The sequence below is a fragment of the Prinia subflava genome, chromosome 5 (genome assembly GCF_021018805.1).
Source record: "Prinia subflava isolate CZ2003 ecotype Zambia chromosome 5, Cam_Psub_1.2, whole genome shotgun sequence".
NCBI classification, from domain to species: Eukaryota; Metazoa; Chordata; class Aves; order Passeriformes; family Cisticolidae; genus Prinia; species Prinia subflava.
In genome coordinates this window covers 5,824,128-5,835,449 of record NC_086251.1, presented here as the reverse complement: position 1 = coordinate 5,835,449, position 11,322 = coordinate 5,824,128, and the positions used below count along the sequence as shown (strand labels likewise).

The window sequence follows — 11,322 nt, the reverse complement described above, 5'->3', positions numbered from 1 at the left end:
TGATCATCGTAGAGGGCTTTTCCAACCTTACAGATTCCAGTACCTAAAGGGGGCTTACAAGAAGGCCGGAGAGGGAGCTTCACAAGGGTATGTAGTGACAGGATGAGGGGGAGTGGTGTCAAGCCAAAAGAGGATTGGTTTGGATGGGATATTAGCAAGATATTTGTGACTCAGAGGGTGCTGAGGCCCTAGCACAGGTTACCCAGAGAAGCTGTGGCTGCCCCTGGATCCCTGGAAGTGTCCAAAGCCAGGTTGGATGGGCCTTGTGGTCCAGTGGAAGGTGTCCCTGCCCTTGCCAAGGGGGATGGAAGGAGATGAGCTTTGAAGTCCCTTCCAACCCCGACCTCTCTACTCCCAGGCCAGGTAACAGCAAGTTCTGTCCCCATTACACCACCTGACAGTCACAATCAGAATCCACTGGCACAAATCCCCTTGGACAGGTCCTGCTCAGCCAGGGCACAGCCGGCCCTTTGCTGCTCCCACAGAAACATCCCAGCAGCAGAACCGGGGCTGAGGAGCGCCCAGGAAACTCAGTGACCAAATGTTTCTGTGTTTAGTCTGCCCAAATGGAGCCCCCACCTATTTGTCCTCCTAGATTTGCTTGGCATGATGGAATGTACCATCACATGCTTGTTCCAAGGAGTGACCAACATACCGAGCTGTCCCTGCCCCATTAACGATCAAAGCACACAAGCAAAACTCTTCCTGGATGGGCACAAAAAAAAAGCACAAATTTTTCCTGGTGTTTGCACCTGCCTTACACAAAGGTCTGCCCACAGAACAACTGCCAGGCTCTAAAGGGAATTTTGTAAAGTGGAATTTTTACCTGAATGCAGATGATACAGCAAACAGGGTCACACAGATTAATGTTGAGTCACAGCCCCTGTCCTTCACCTCCTTGGGATGATTACCACAAACAAATAAACACAAAATATGAATTATAAAACATGGTGAACCCTTTGATCCCTCCCCATCACCCGGGTGAAAAACAGATCAGCAGAGAGTGCCAATACTTGCTGATAGTGAGACATGGGGTAAATATGCACACAGGATAGCAAACATGAAATTTTGGGCTCGTTTCAGAGAAGGACCTGATGGCTGCAACTGCTCAGAGCCCTGGCTGGCTGTCGGTGCCTGCCAGGGTCAGCTGGCACCAGCCTGGGTTTGCACTCTCACAAGGGCAGGACAGCTCTGCTTTCAGTTTTCCTAGTCCAGATAAAATTGTGCATGAACTTTTGTGGGGTACTGCTGCTGCTGACAGCCCTGTGCTCTGTGATGAAGGATGAAGCCTGGAAGCTTCAGGCAACTCCATCCCAAGTATTTCCAGGCTTTCAGTGGGAATTGTCATTGTGTTGGTGTCCCTGATTCCATGGTGGCATCTCTTGATGCTGGAGCTGGTACAAAGACCCAAAGTGAATCAGCTTCAGAGAGTTTCCCTAACCAGGAGCTCCTTTCCAAACTGTTCCCACTGCTTGGAGAAGCAGGACACTCACAGTGAAGCCATTGATGACATTTGCCAGACATACAATCGCTGGGGCTTTTAATTACGAGGCCCAGCCCTTCTGAAACAGGACAAGCAAGTTGGATGCAAACAGCATTAAAAATTTAGAGGAACACATATTTTGAGGAGCTGGGTTTGGGTGGTGTTTACTCGACAAGTCTTTGTTCTCGAGCCATCACAGGGGTGTCTGCCGCCAACCTGATTTAAAAGGCTGATCCCGAGAGGCAAGTCAGCCTCCTGGGATTTCCAAATTGGAGATACTGGAGATAGGGTGTTATGGGTCCATGACTTTATCATGTCCCTCTGGAGTGGCCTGGTGTTCCAGTGAAGGAGGGAGGCCGAGGACACGCACTCAGTTCCACACCTGGGAGCCATGCCAGGAACCGCCACCATACCACAGGGTGACCACAGGGTGATTCCCTCCTGCCAAACCATTCCTCGATTCTCCAGCTGCCTCTGGCCCATCCTCACTGGCACCAGCTGTCAGGTGAGACAGCAGGGAAGGTGTAGTAAGCTGTGCTGTGGTTTTCTTCCCTGCCCAGAGGAAAAGTTGCTGCATCTGCAGAGCAGTTAAGAGATTTGCTGTGGGGCACAGGAGCTCACAGTAGCTCTGTCTTCATTGTTAATGTGGAGCTGGACAGGAAGCAGTGCCTTAAAACACCATCCTGTCATGTATTTTAACTCCCTGTTTGTATCCCAGGAAAGTTAGCCCACCTCAGCCCAGCAGTCCTCCTGAAATACCCCAGTGATGCATTTCAGGGAGTAGGGAACTTCTGCACAAAACCTTCTGGCTGCTGAGGCTCACCAGGCTCCAGCACAGCTGACATTCCCACTGCATTTCCCTTGTGTTGGACTGATGATATACCTTCTCCTGCCTGGTACGGCAAACAATCCCTAAATCCTGCTTTTCCTGGGGCTGGCCGTGTTTTCACTATATATCCCCTTGGACCCTGGTGAGGAGGATGATGGGGCACTGGACGGGAGTGTCACACCGAGTATCGGTTCGTGTTCTCCCGCAGCAGGAGGGGCCGTGCTCCTGTCAAACCCGAGCTGCCGAAATCGCGGCTGTCAGGCAGGGAGGGAGCTGCTCTCTCTCCCGCTGCCCGCCCTGCTCACCCGGCCGCATTCCTCCCGCAGGAACTCACAGGGGCGGCTCCTCCGTGCGGCGCCTGGACCCGCGCCAGCCCCTGCGCTGCGCATAAACCCCTCAAAGAAACCCACAGCAGCGGCGAACTCAGCAAATGCCAAGCTAAGGAGTTCGGGCTTCTCCCCGACCGCTGTCCTGAGGGGGAAGCTTTTCCTTGTTTTTATCTCTAGTGTCACAGGTACAGCTGTTTCCTCTCAGGGCCAGTGACGGGGTCTCGCCTCACATGTACATGGCAGGGGTTCAACACACAGCGCAGGCATGGTGGGGAAGCCTGCAGACACGGGCACTTCCATAAACGTCTCACTGTACTCTCAAAAGCCTCAGTTTTGGGAGAAAAATAGCTAACCACAAGGATCCCACCTTGCCATGGGCACATCGGTCTGACCCTTGGTATTTTCCCTGTCAAGGACACCTTCCACTATTCTAGGTTGTTCCAAGCCCTGCCTAACCTGGCCTTGAACAATTCCAGGGACGGGGCAGCCACAGCTTCTCTGTGCCAGAGCCTCAGCATCCAGACAGGGAAGAATTTGTTCCCAATATCCCATCTAAACCTACTGTCTTTCATGGAAAAGCTGGAGCAAAATGAGGGACTTTATGGCCACATAATCCCAAGCAGCACACTGTCACAGACATGGTACCCTAGAGGGGACTCTGCTTTGCACCTCTGATTTTTTGGGGGAATGTGAAAGAAGCGATGCTTTGCCTTCTCTCTCCATCTCCCAACACCTTTCTTTGCCGCAGACGTCGGGACAGAGAGCAGGCAGGGGCGATGCTGGAGGAAAACAAGCCGCGAGCCAGCGCTGAGGAGAGCCCCGCGCTGCACAAAAGGTGCCTTGTTCCCCCCATGAGGCGGCCGGGCAGCACGTCCCCTCCCTCACCGGCGATGGAAAACTGAGCTCCAAGCACTCCCTCACCTCCCCTCGCCACCTTTCACCCTTCCCATTGGGTACAAAATGTTCTCGGGAGCAAGAAACCCCAAGTTTAACACGTCCCTCCTGGGCTCTTGGTCGCCGTGCCTGGGGAGTGGGCGAAAGCTGCAGCAGCCCCCGGCGCTCCCGGGGCCACCCGGGCTCTTGGTTATACAGTAACCTGTTGCTCCGGGTCCCAGCTCCACCTCTCGCTGCCTCCACATCCCTCCCCTCCTCTCTCCTCTGCCAAGGAACCTCTGTCACCTGCTCTCAGACACCCGGGGCGAGCGGCACCGGGAGGAGAGGGCAGCGGGGAGCCACGGCACGGGGACCCCCAGGCCGCGGTGCCGGGTGGGCTCTGCCTCCCAGTCTCCTTCAGCGTTGGGGGCATCGGGCTCGCAGCCCGTGCAGGGAGGACAGGGAGCTTGACTGCTGGAGAATGGCAGCAGGATTTAACTAGGAGGGCACGCAGAACTGGGAGAGAACTCACGGGAGCTGAGCGAACTGCGGGAGACGAGAGCGGCTTCTCAGCACCGGTGAGTCCCTCTTTGCAAATCCTAAAACTTCATCCCCCTCCCCAACTTTTATCCACTATACAAGTCTGTCTGATTCTGCTGTGGAGGGAGCATGGCTGGAGAGGGGCTGTGGCTGGAAGAACTATCAGTGTAGTTTTCTGTTGTTTTAGTTTAAAAAGATGAAAAAACGTACTTTTCCCAGCATTGTGTTTTCTGAGTTTGTTTCCCGTCCTGGTGATTCCCCACCGGGTGAGATCCAGTAGGTGGCACTTTCTTGGCAGCAAAATGTCCATTTGGCAGTGAACGAGGCATTTTTTCTGCTCCTAATGAAGTCTGGAGACGTAGTTTTGAGCAGCTGTTTGTTTGCAAACCTCGGGGTTTCCTCTTTTGGGGACATGTGTAGAATTTCTGGCCGTTCCCCACCGGGCCCCTCAAAGAGCTGCTGCCCTTGGTGGGCGAGCTCTCCGTACCCCTCACCCTGGCAGGATTCGCCACCCGATTTCAGCACGGAGGGAAGCTCGGAGCTGCCTCAGAGCTGTTCCCTTGCGTGACAGCTCTGCCTCCTGAGGAGATTTCACCTCCGTTAACGAGTCACAGCAGTCCCATCCCCTTTCTTTTACCTTCCTGGAAAACGCCGGTGCAAACTCCACTGAGGACAAGGCTCAGGGACAAACGATGTGACCGACATTATTTTCAAATACTGGAAATAACTGTGACACAGCACAGTAGTAAAATCCAGTGATTGCCCTGCTGTAATTAGGGCAACGGGGAGTTAACGCTTGTGTTGCTGGGCTGCTCCAAAAGCAGGAATCTGATCCAGCAGATGTTGCTCATCCAGGAGTGCCCCAAAAAAGGTCTTTTTCTGAGGTAAAGAAGTGACAGCCAGAGGCTCAGCCCCCAGCTGATACAGCAGGGACCCACGCAGACTTTTGCCCGTGGATGCCGCAGGCAACAGCACATTCCTGGCTCCGTTTTGCTCTGTGATTGAGTCTTCAGTTGATTAAGAAGGAAAATTAGTCCTTCACAGACTGAAAGGGCAGGCAGCAGTGCTGAATCAAGGTGCCCTTTAAAACAGGACTGGGAAGAGGGACTTGGGATCCACTGTGGGAACGTGGCTGTTGGAGGCAAAGGTCAGTGGTTGGCCATGTTTAAAACCAAGGCTTGAACTGGTGTTTGGGACACCACAGCTCAGTTCCACTGCGGCCAGGCCTGCGTTGTTCCTGCTGCTGGTTTCCGCAGCTGAAGCCTTGGGAAGGAACTGGTGCACTCCCTACTGTATCTCAGCCCTCCAGGTGGTCTAGAGCGGGATCTACTCCGCTGTACTCAGCAGGGCAGGGTGGGTTTGTCTTATAGAGCTTAGAGGAGCAGAGGATGTTTTTGGGCAGCCAGGGAAAAGTTTAGCTGTTGGTGAACTCCCGGGAAGGGAGCAGCTGTGAGTGATGCTGGAGAATGGCTGTGACGTGCGCACACTGCTCACGTGGGGCCATGGAGCAATTTGCCAAGACAAGCTTTGAGTGCTTGGCTTCCTGTCCCTCTGCCATCGCCCCCGATGTCAGGGTGGGCACGGACACCATGAGAGAGGAGGGCAGCCGGGATCCTTCTCAGCACCAGGAGGAAATGTCTTGAGCAACAGGATGGGTATTGCAGGGGCAGACAGAATGTGCCTTCAGTGCCCACCTTCGCTGACTGCAAACCACTCACTGTCAGTCAGAGTGACAATGCCCAGCCCTGAGCCTGAAATAACTCTGCAGACTGTTACCTCTGGGTCTCTACCTGCCCAGCTCCCTTGGATGGTGTGATGGGTCGAGGGCAGGACTAGATGATCTCCAAGGTGTGTTCCAGCCATGATGATTCTGTGAGGGACATTGCAGAGCAGATGCTGTCTATGATGATGTCACAGCAGCCACCATTTTGTCAGGCTGTGACAAATTTTCATGTCTGCCTGCCTGAATTCATCCAAGGGCATGAAGAAACAGTGAGAGTTTGCACAGGAGGAATCCCAGCCTGCATGCTCTGCTCTGGTCACTCAGCCAGGCTGTAGGTCCTGAGAGGAGACTCTGCTGGGGCACAGCTGCAGGGCCAAACCTGCCAGAGGTTTGCTGGCATCTGCCCCTGGATGAGATGGCTTGCAATGTGCTGGGAGACAAAATGCTTTTCATAGGATCACGAGATCATTCTGGAAAAGAATGATTCAGCAGAGACACTAATGCACTGTAGGACTAGGGAGGTTTCAGTCCTTGTGGCAAAAAAAGAAAGGAGTGAAACAGGGAGAACAAATGCATTGGCTTGTGTGGGCTTGAGAAACATCCATATGAAATAAACCCTGAGTGCGTGGGGGACTCTTGGAGTAGTGTTCCCAGAGGGCTGGATCCGGGGGTGCTGCTTTCTGTCACACTTGGCTTTCCCCCTTCCACGCTGTGGTCTCTCCAAAGTGCTGGGTCAGGACAAGTTTGTGGTTTTGAAGAAGACTCAGTGTTTTTGTCCATGAATGGGGCTGATCAGGGCTCATGACTCCTTTCCACAGCTGCAGTCAGCAATGCTGCCCTTCCCTCCAGGGTGGACAGGAATGTACAGCCTTCAGCCTGAGAGTTTGGTGTCATTGGCAATAAAACAATCGCCCTTGGAAAATACTCGAGCCTAGTGACCCTCAAGCAGAAGTGCCAAGTAAAGGTTTCTTGGAGCGACAGGGATGACCTCCTGCACTCTGCTAGAGCTTCAGCAGCAGCGCAGTGTCTGCCTGGCATGGCAGCTCCCACGGAGCGCCGGCAGATCCAGCAGCACTTGACTGTACCAGCACGGCCTCCTGACCCGCCTGTTCGGCCAAGGCGCAGCCGGTGCCCAGAAATGCACCCACCTGCCTGCCCAGGAGGTATTCACATTTCCCACTCCAAGGGAGGGGAAGGGTGGGACCTCCAGAAACCCTCCCTGCTCATCTGACCGCACTGTAGGAGAGTCCTTGCACCATCAGAAGTGGTGCCAGGCGCTGTACAACACCTGAGAGATGCAGGAGATGAGATCCAAGGAGGCCCAGGAGGCCTCAGAGCACAGTTTGTCTCTGGATCTCCACCTGCCCACAAGACCGTAGTCAGGAACGCAGCAGAGCAGAAGGATTTTCATGGAATGAGGAAGCTGTGAACAGCATCTCTGTCTGATTGCAGTGGGTTTGAAATTTCAAGCTCAGGGAAAAATATGCTGTCACCCATCCCTAAAATATTTAGGTGTTCAAATGGAAAGGAAGGGGATCCAGAGAGAGCTGCTCCCACATGGACATGGCTGCCTCTGCACACAGGTGAAGGTTTGTCTTTTCCCAGGGCAGTGAGAGCTTTCATTTCTCCTGGGTTGGTGACAGTACCGCCTCCAAAATTGAAATGCACAATGCCAGGGGGGTAACCAAAAAAGTCCTGGCATTTTACTTCCTGGTAATCCAGATAAATTAGGAAGAATTGCAATTAAGGAGGGAGGAAAGGGTGTGTAGCTGAGCTGGACTGGTTTGGAGATATTTCCCATTCACCTGAACCGCAATTCCCCAGGAGAGCCCAGCCCTTGTTCCCGTTCCCCAAGTGCTCCCAAGGGCGTTACTGCAACGTGCTCACTGCCACTGAGGATCTGCTGAGGAACAGAACAAAGGCTTCCAACGCCTGGGAAGAAGGGGGGAGTCACAGGCTCTGCCTGCTCAGCTGCCCTGGGACAGGGACTGAAGTGCCCAGACAGCTGCTGGGGCCCTGATTTGGTTGGAAGCACCAAGTGAGGCCTGGAGGTGCCTGTTTGTGCAGGCACAGTGGGATCAGGGAACCCTCACAAGGCAAAAGGCTGATGGCATAGGCTGGGCTGCTCCAGCTGGAGCCTGCCTGGGATGCTCCGTGCCCTTTCATCCATCTCTGCCTTCAAAGGAGAGTCCAAATCAACCCCTCTCATCAACATCTCCCACAAACGTTCTTCTTGTCCTGCTGAGATGGGCAAACGTATCTCACATGTGAGAAATCCTCATCTCCAGTGCCAGGGGCACATTTCCCCAACCCAGTCCACACTTGGGGTTTCACCCGTTGAGGGATTAGGCCACCTATTCATCTCTCCTTTCCCACTCCCTGGACACTGCCACAGCTTCTAGCAGCAATTTCAGCTGGAATGGAGGAGCTGGGCACCTCAGGGTGATGGGATAGGATTTTGCAACAGCCTTGGCTGTTGTGATGGGCAGGTGTGGCACAGATGAGCCCTCAAATGAGCCCTCATGGCTTATGGGCCTCCAACCCAGCCTTGCCTCAGGTGAAGGCAGAACTTTCCATGGCTGGTGGAACAGGAACACTGCACATTTGTGGGCTGAGGTCTTTCAGCACTGCCTTGGAATGGGACAGCAAATTCTTTCCTATTTTTGGTTTCTGGTTGGGGCACTGACCCCCAAAAGCTTTCATAATTTGAATTTAAGTTTAGTGCTTCCTGCTTCCTTTTTTCTTTTTTCCTTCCTCTGTCTTATCAGTCTCAACCTGTCCAGATTTATATCCTACAAAGGTAAAGTGCAGCCCATCTGAATGGCAATAAACCAAAGTTCAGGCACCACAGCTGATTGAGAAAGTGAAATAGTGCTGCTGGTGGGATGGCGATTAGGATCAGGCTGAGTCAACACCACCCTCCCCCAGACTGTTTACATCTAACTTCCTTGTCACTCAAGATGGACAGGAGTGGGAATCATCTGGGAGCTGAGAATCTCTTCATGCCTTACAAGTGTTGCCTGCTGGAACTAGAGCTGACTCCTAAAATCATGGGTGGCTCCAGATTCCCTCGCCGGCAAACACAAAGTGAATCCCAAACCTGACCCACCTCACTGCTGTGCACATGCCAGTGGCTTGTCCTGGTCTGTCACTCATTCCTCATTGCCACCATCAGGACTCCCTTGGGCTAATCCTCGTCCCACCACTGCTGCCAGCCAGAACTGTGACTTGTGGACACCAACTCTTCCAAGTCCTCCAAACTCCCCCATGTCCTTTTCACAAGGGCATGGAGTGACAGGATAAGGAGGAATGGCCTTAAGCTGAAGGAGAGTGGCTTTACATTAAATATTGGGAAGAAATTCAGGTTGCCCAGAGAAGCTGTGGCTGCCCCATCCTTGGAAATATTCCAAGGCCAGGCTGGACAAGGCTTGGAGCAACCTGGTCTAGTGGAAGGGAGGGAAAAGGCATGGTTCCTGTCCATGACAGGGAAATGGAACTTTTTTCCAACCCGAACCATTCAATTTATGACATTATGATAAGTCAGATTGGAGGCTTTCAGTAGTGACTCTATGGAGGCAAAGCAGTGACTTTGCTGTCGGTGCTGAGATAAACACAGAGGTGTCCATTTGCCTGAGCCTGAGACAATCCTTTCATCAGTAAATTCACTTCATAAAAACACCAGGGAGAGGAGAAGAGAGAAAGGTAATTGCACCCACAATACCCCTTAATAAGTCATAGGTTGGAGCCTACTCTCATTCCTGACACTGCTGCCTCTTAATTATAGCTGTGTTCAGCTGAGGAGATGGGAGGAGAGCTGGTCTCTGTGCAGAAGGAGCACTAATTAAAACCTCTTTTCTCTGGGAAGATATTAATGTCTTCCTCTGGGGCAGAAGCAAATGGCCTTGTCCATGGCAATTCCTGCGGCTTAACCTGTAACTCTGACTTTCACACAGCCAGGCAGTTTGTCCTGTTTTCGGTACCTGGTGCTCTCAGCATTGCTTCTGGGCTGAGATATGGCACTTTTAAAAGTCCTTGAAAAAGGAGGAGGAATGACATATACCCAGGCAGCCTGTGCAGATGTGGAGGTAGGGTTAGGTAGTAGGGCTGGCTCCTCAGTCCAGGTACAGACCACAAAAGGATTTTGCACATTATACCTTGATATGTGACACAGGCAGGATTTCTGAGATGGAGAGGGTATCCCAGACTGCACCCAAACAAATCCTCTGATTGGATTTACGTGGACTTTAACCGAAGTACATAAGAAGAGAGTCCATGCCCTCAGGCTGGTGGGGGAAGGAGTCTTGTACCCCCAGGCACCTGCACATCAGCATCTCTGCCTGATCTCCTGATGGGTTTGGGACCTGGTCATGCAGACTGGCACATTCCTGATTCACCTCTTCTTCCAGCTCAGGAGAACAGAAACCCTGCTAAACTGCGGGAGGGGAGTGGTTTGAGCCATGGAAAGGACGGTTTGAACCACTGAAGTCAAAGGGCTGATCCTATGATTCTATCTATCTATTCTGTTCCTATGATTCCCAAAGAGAGTAAGTCAGGCATCTCCCCATAGCAGGGAACCCAGCTGGTGAAGGAAGGCTCTAGTCCAGCATCCAGGTACAACTCCAACCTGGCATTCAAGCCAGAGTCAAAACACAAGGAAAATATTGAGTTGGATTTTCCACCCCCTCCCTTTTTTTTTTTTTTTTTTTTGCAACACAAGGTGCAGGGCAGGAATGTAAAAGTTGCATGAAAAGCTCTCAGGGATCACTTCAAGACTGTCAGGTTTGCTGTGAGTTGCTGCTGTTTGGAAAATAAGTTGATAAAGTTTCAGTAGCTTAAAAAAAGCCAGAAAAGCTGTGCCTCTGTCAGAGAAGCTGCTGCATGGAGTGAGGAGGAGCAGGTTCAACAGGATAAATTGAGAGCAAATGTACCAGAGCTGTGCTCATTGCTGGTCTCTGCCAGAACGAGCAGGTAACACCCAAGGTGTGGTTAAGCCATTGGCTACCCGAGCAATCTCTTGACAAGGAAGCACCTCCTGCCACTGCTGTGTCTGCTCTGAGCTTTTAAAAACCCCAGGAGCAGCCCCTGTATCTGTGTTTTCAGCCCTGAAACTTCCAGTGCTCTTCAGCCTGGGAGAGGGACACTGAGGTGGTGCTCTCCTTGAGATCTGTGATATAGCCCATGGCACGGAGACAGGGAATGAGGAACAGCTCTTCCTGCTGACAGAGCTGGGGGGCATCCCATGAAACCAGCAGCTGGTGAGTGCAGCAGGAACAAAAGGAGCTGGCTGGGAACACCGTGCAGAGCTAGGCACGGAGCATCCTGCCACAGGCCATTCAGAATGTCCAGGGTTTACACAGCTTGGCTAAATGCAGTTGGAAAAATTCAGGGATGGAAAAGGGTACCAGGAGCTCTTCACTCCCACTGCTGGAGGCTGGAAAAATTTGCAGAGAGGCTTCCTGTGCTCCTGTCCTGTTCCTGGCTTCTCCTCCAGGTAACCATGAGTGCTAAAGCCGTGTGTGCCCCCAACCTACCACCACGCAGAACT

General features: G+C 52.5%; 1 protein-coding gene across 2 annotated transcripts in view; it reads left to right on the top strand.

The window, feature by feature from the left end:
* Window positions 1-3,794: 3,794 nt before the first annotated feature.
* LOC134550874 (epidermal growth factor receptor kinase substrate 8-like protein 2) overlaps window positions 3,795-11,322 on the top strand; it is a 47,926-nt gene continuing 40,398 nt past the window's right edge. Inside the window, exon 1 of one of the 2 annotated variants that reach the window (XM_063397775.1) lies at window positions 3,795-4,092. The gene's annotated coding sequence lies outside the window, so the exon portion shown is untranslated. The remainder of the gene's footprint in view (window positions 4,093-11,322) is intronic. The other variant, XM_063397774.1, reaches the window with a different exon arrangement.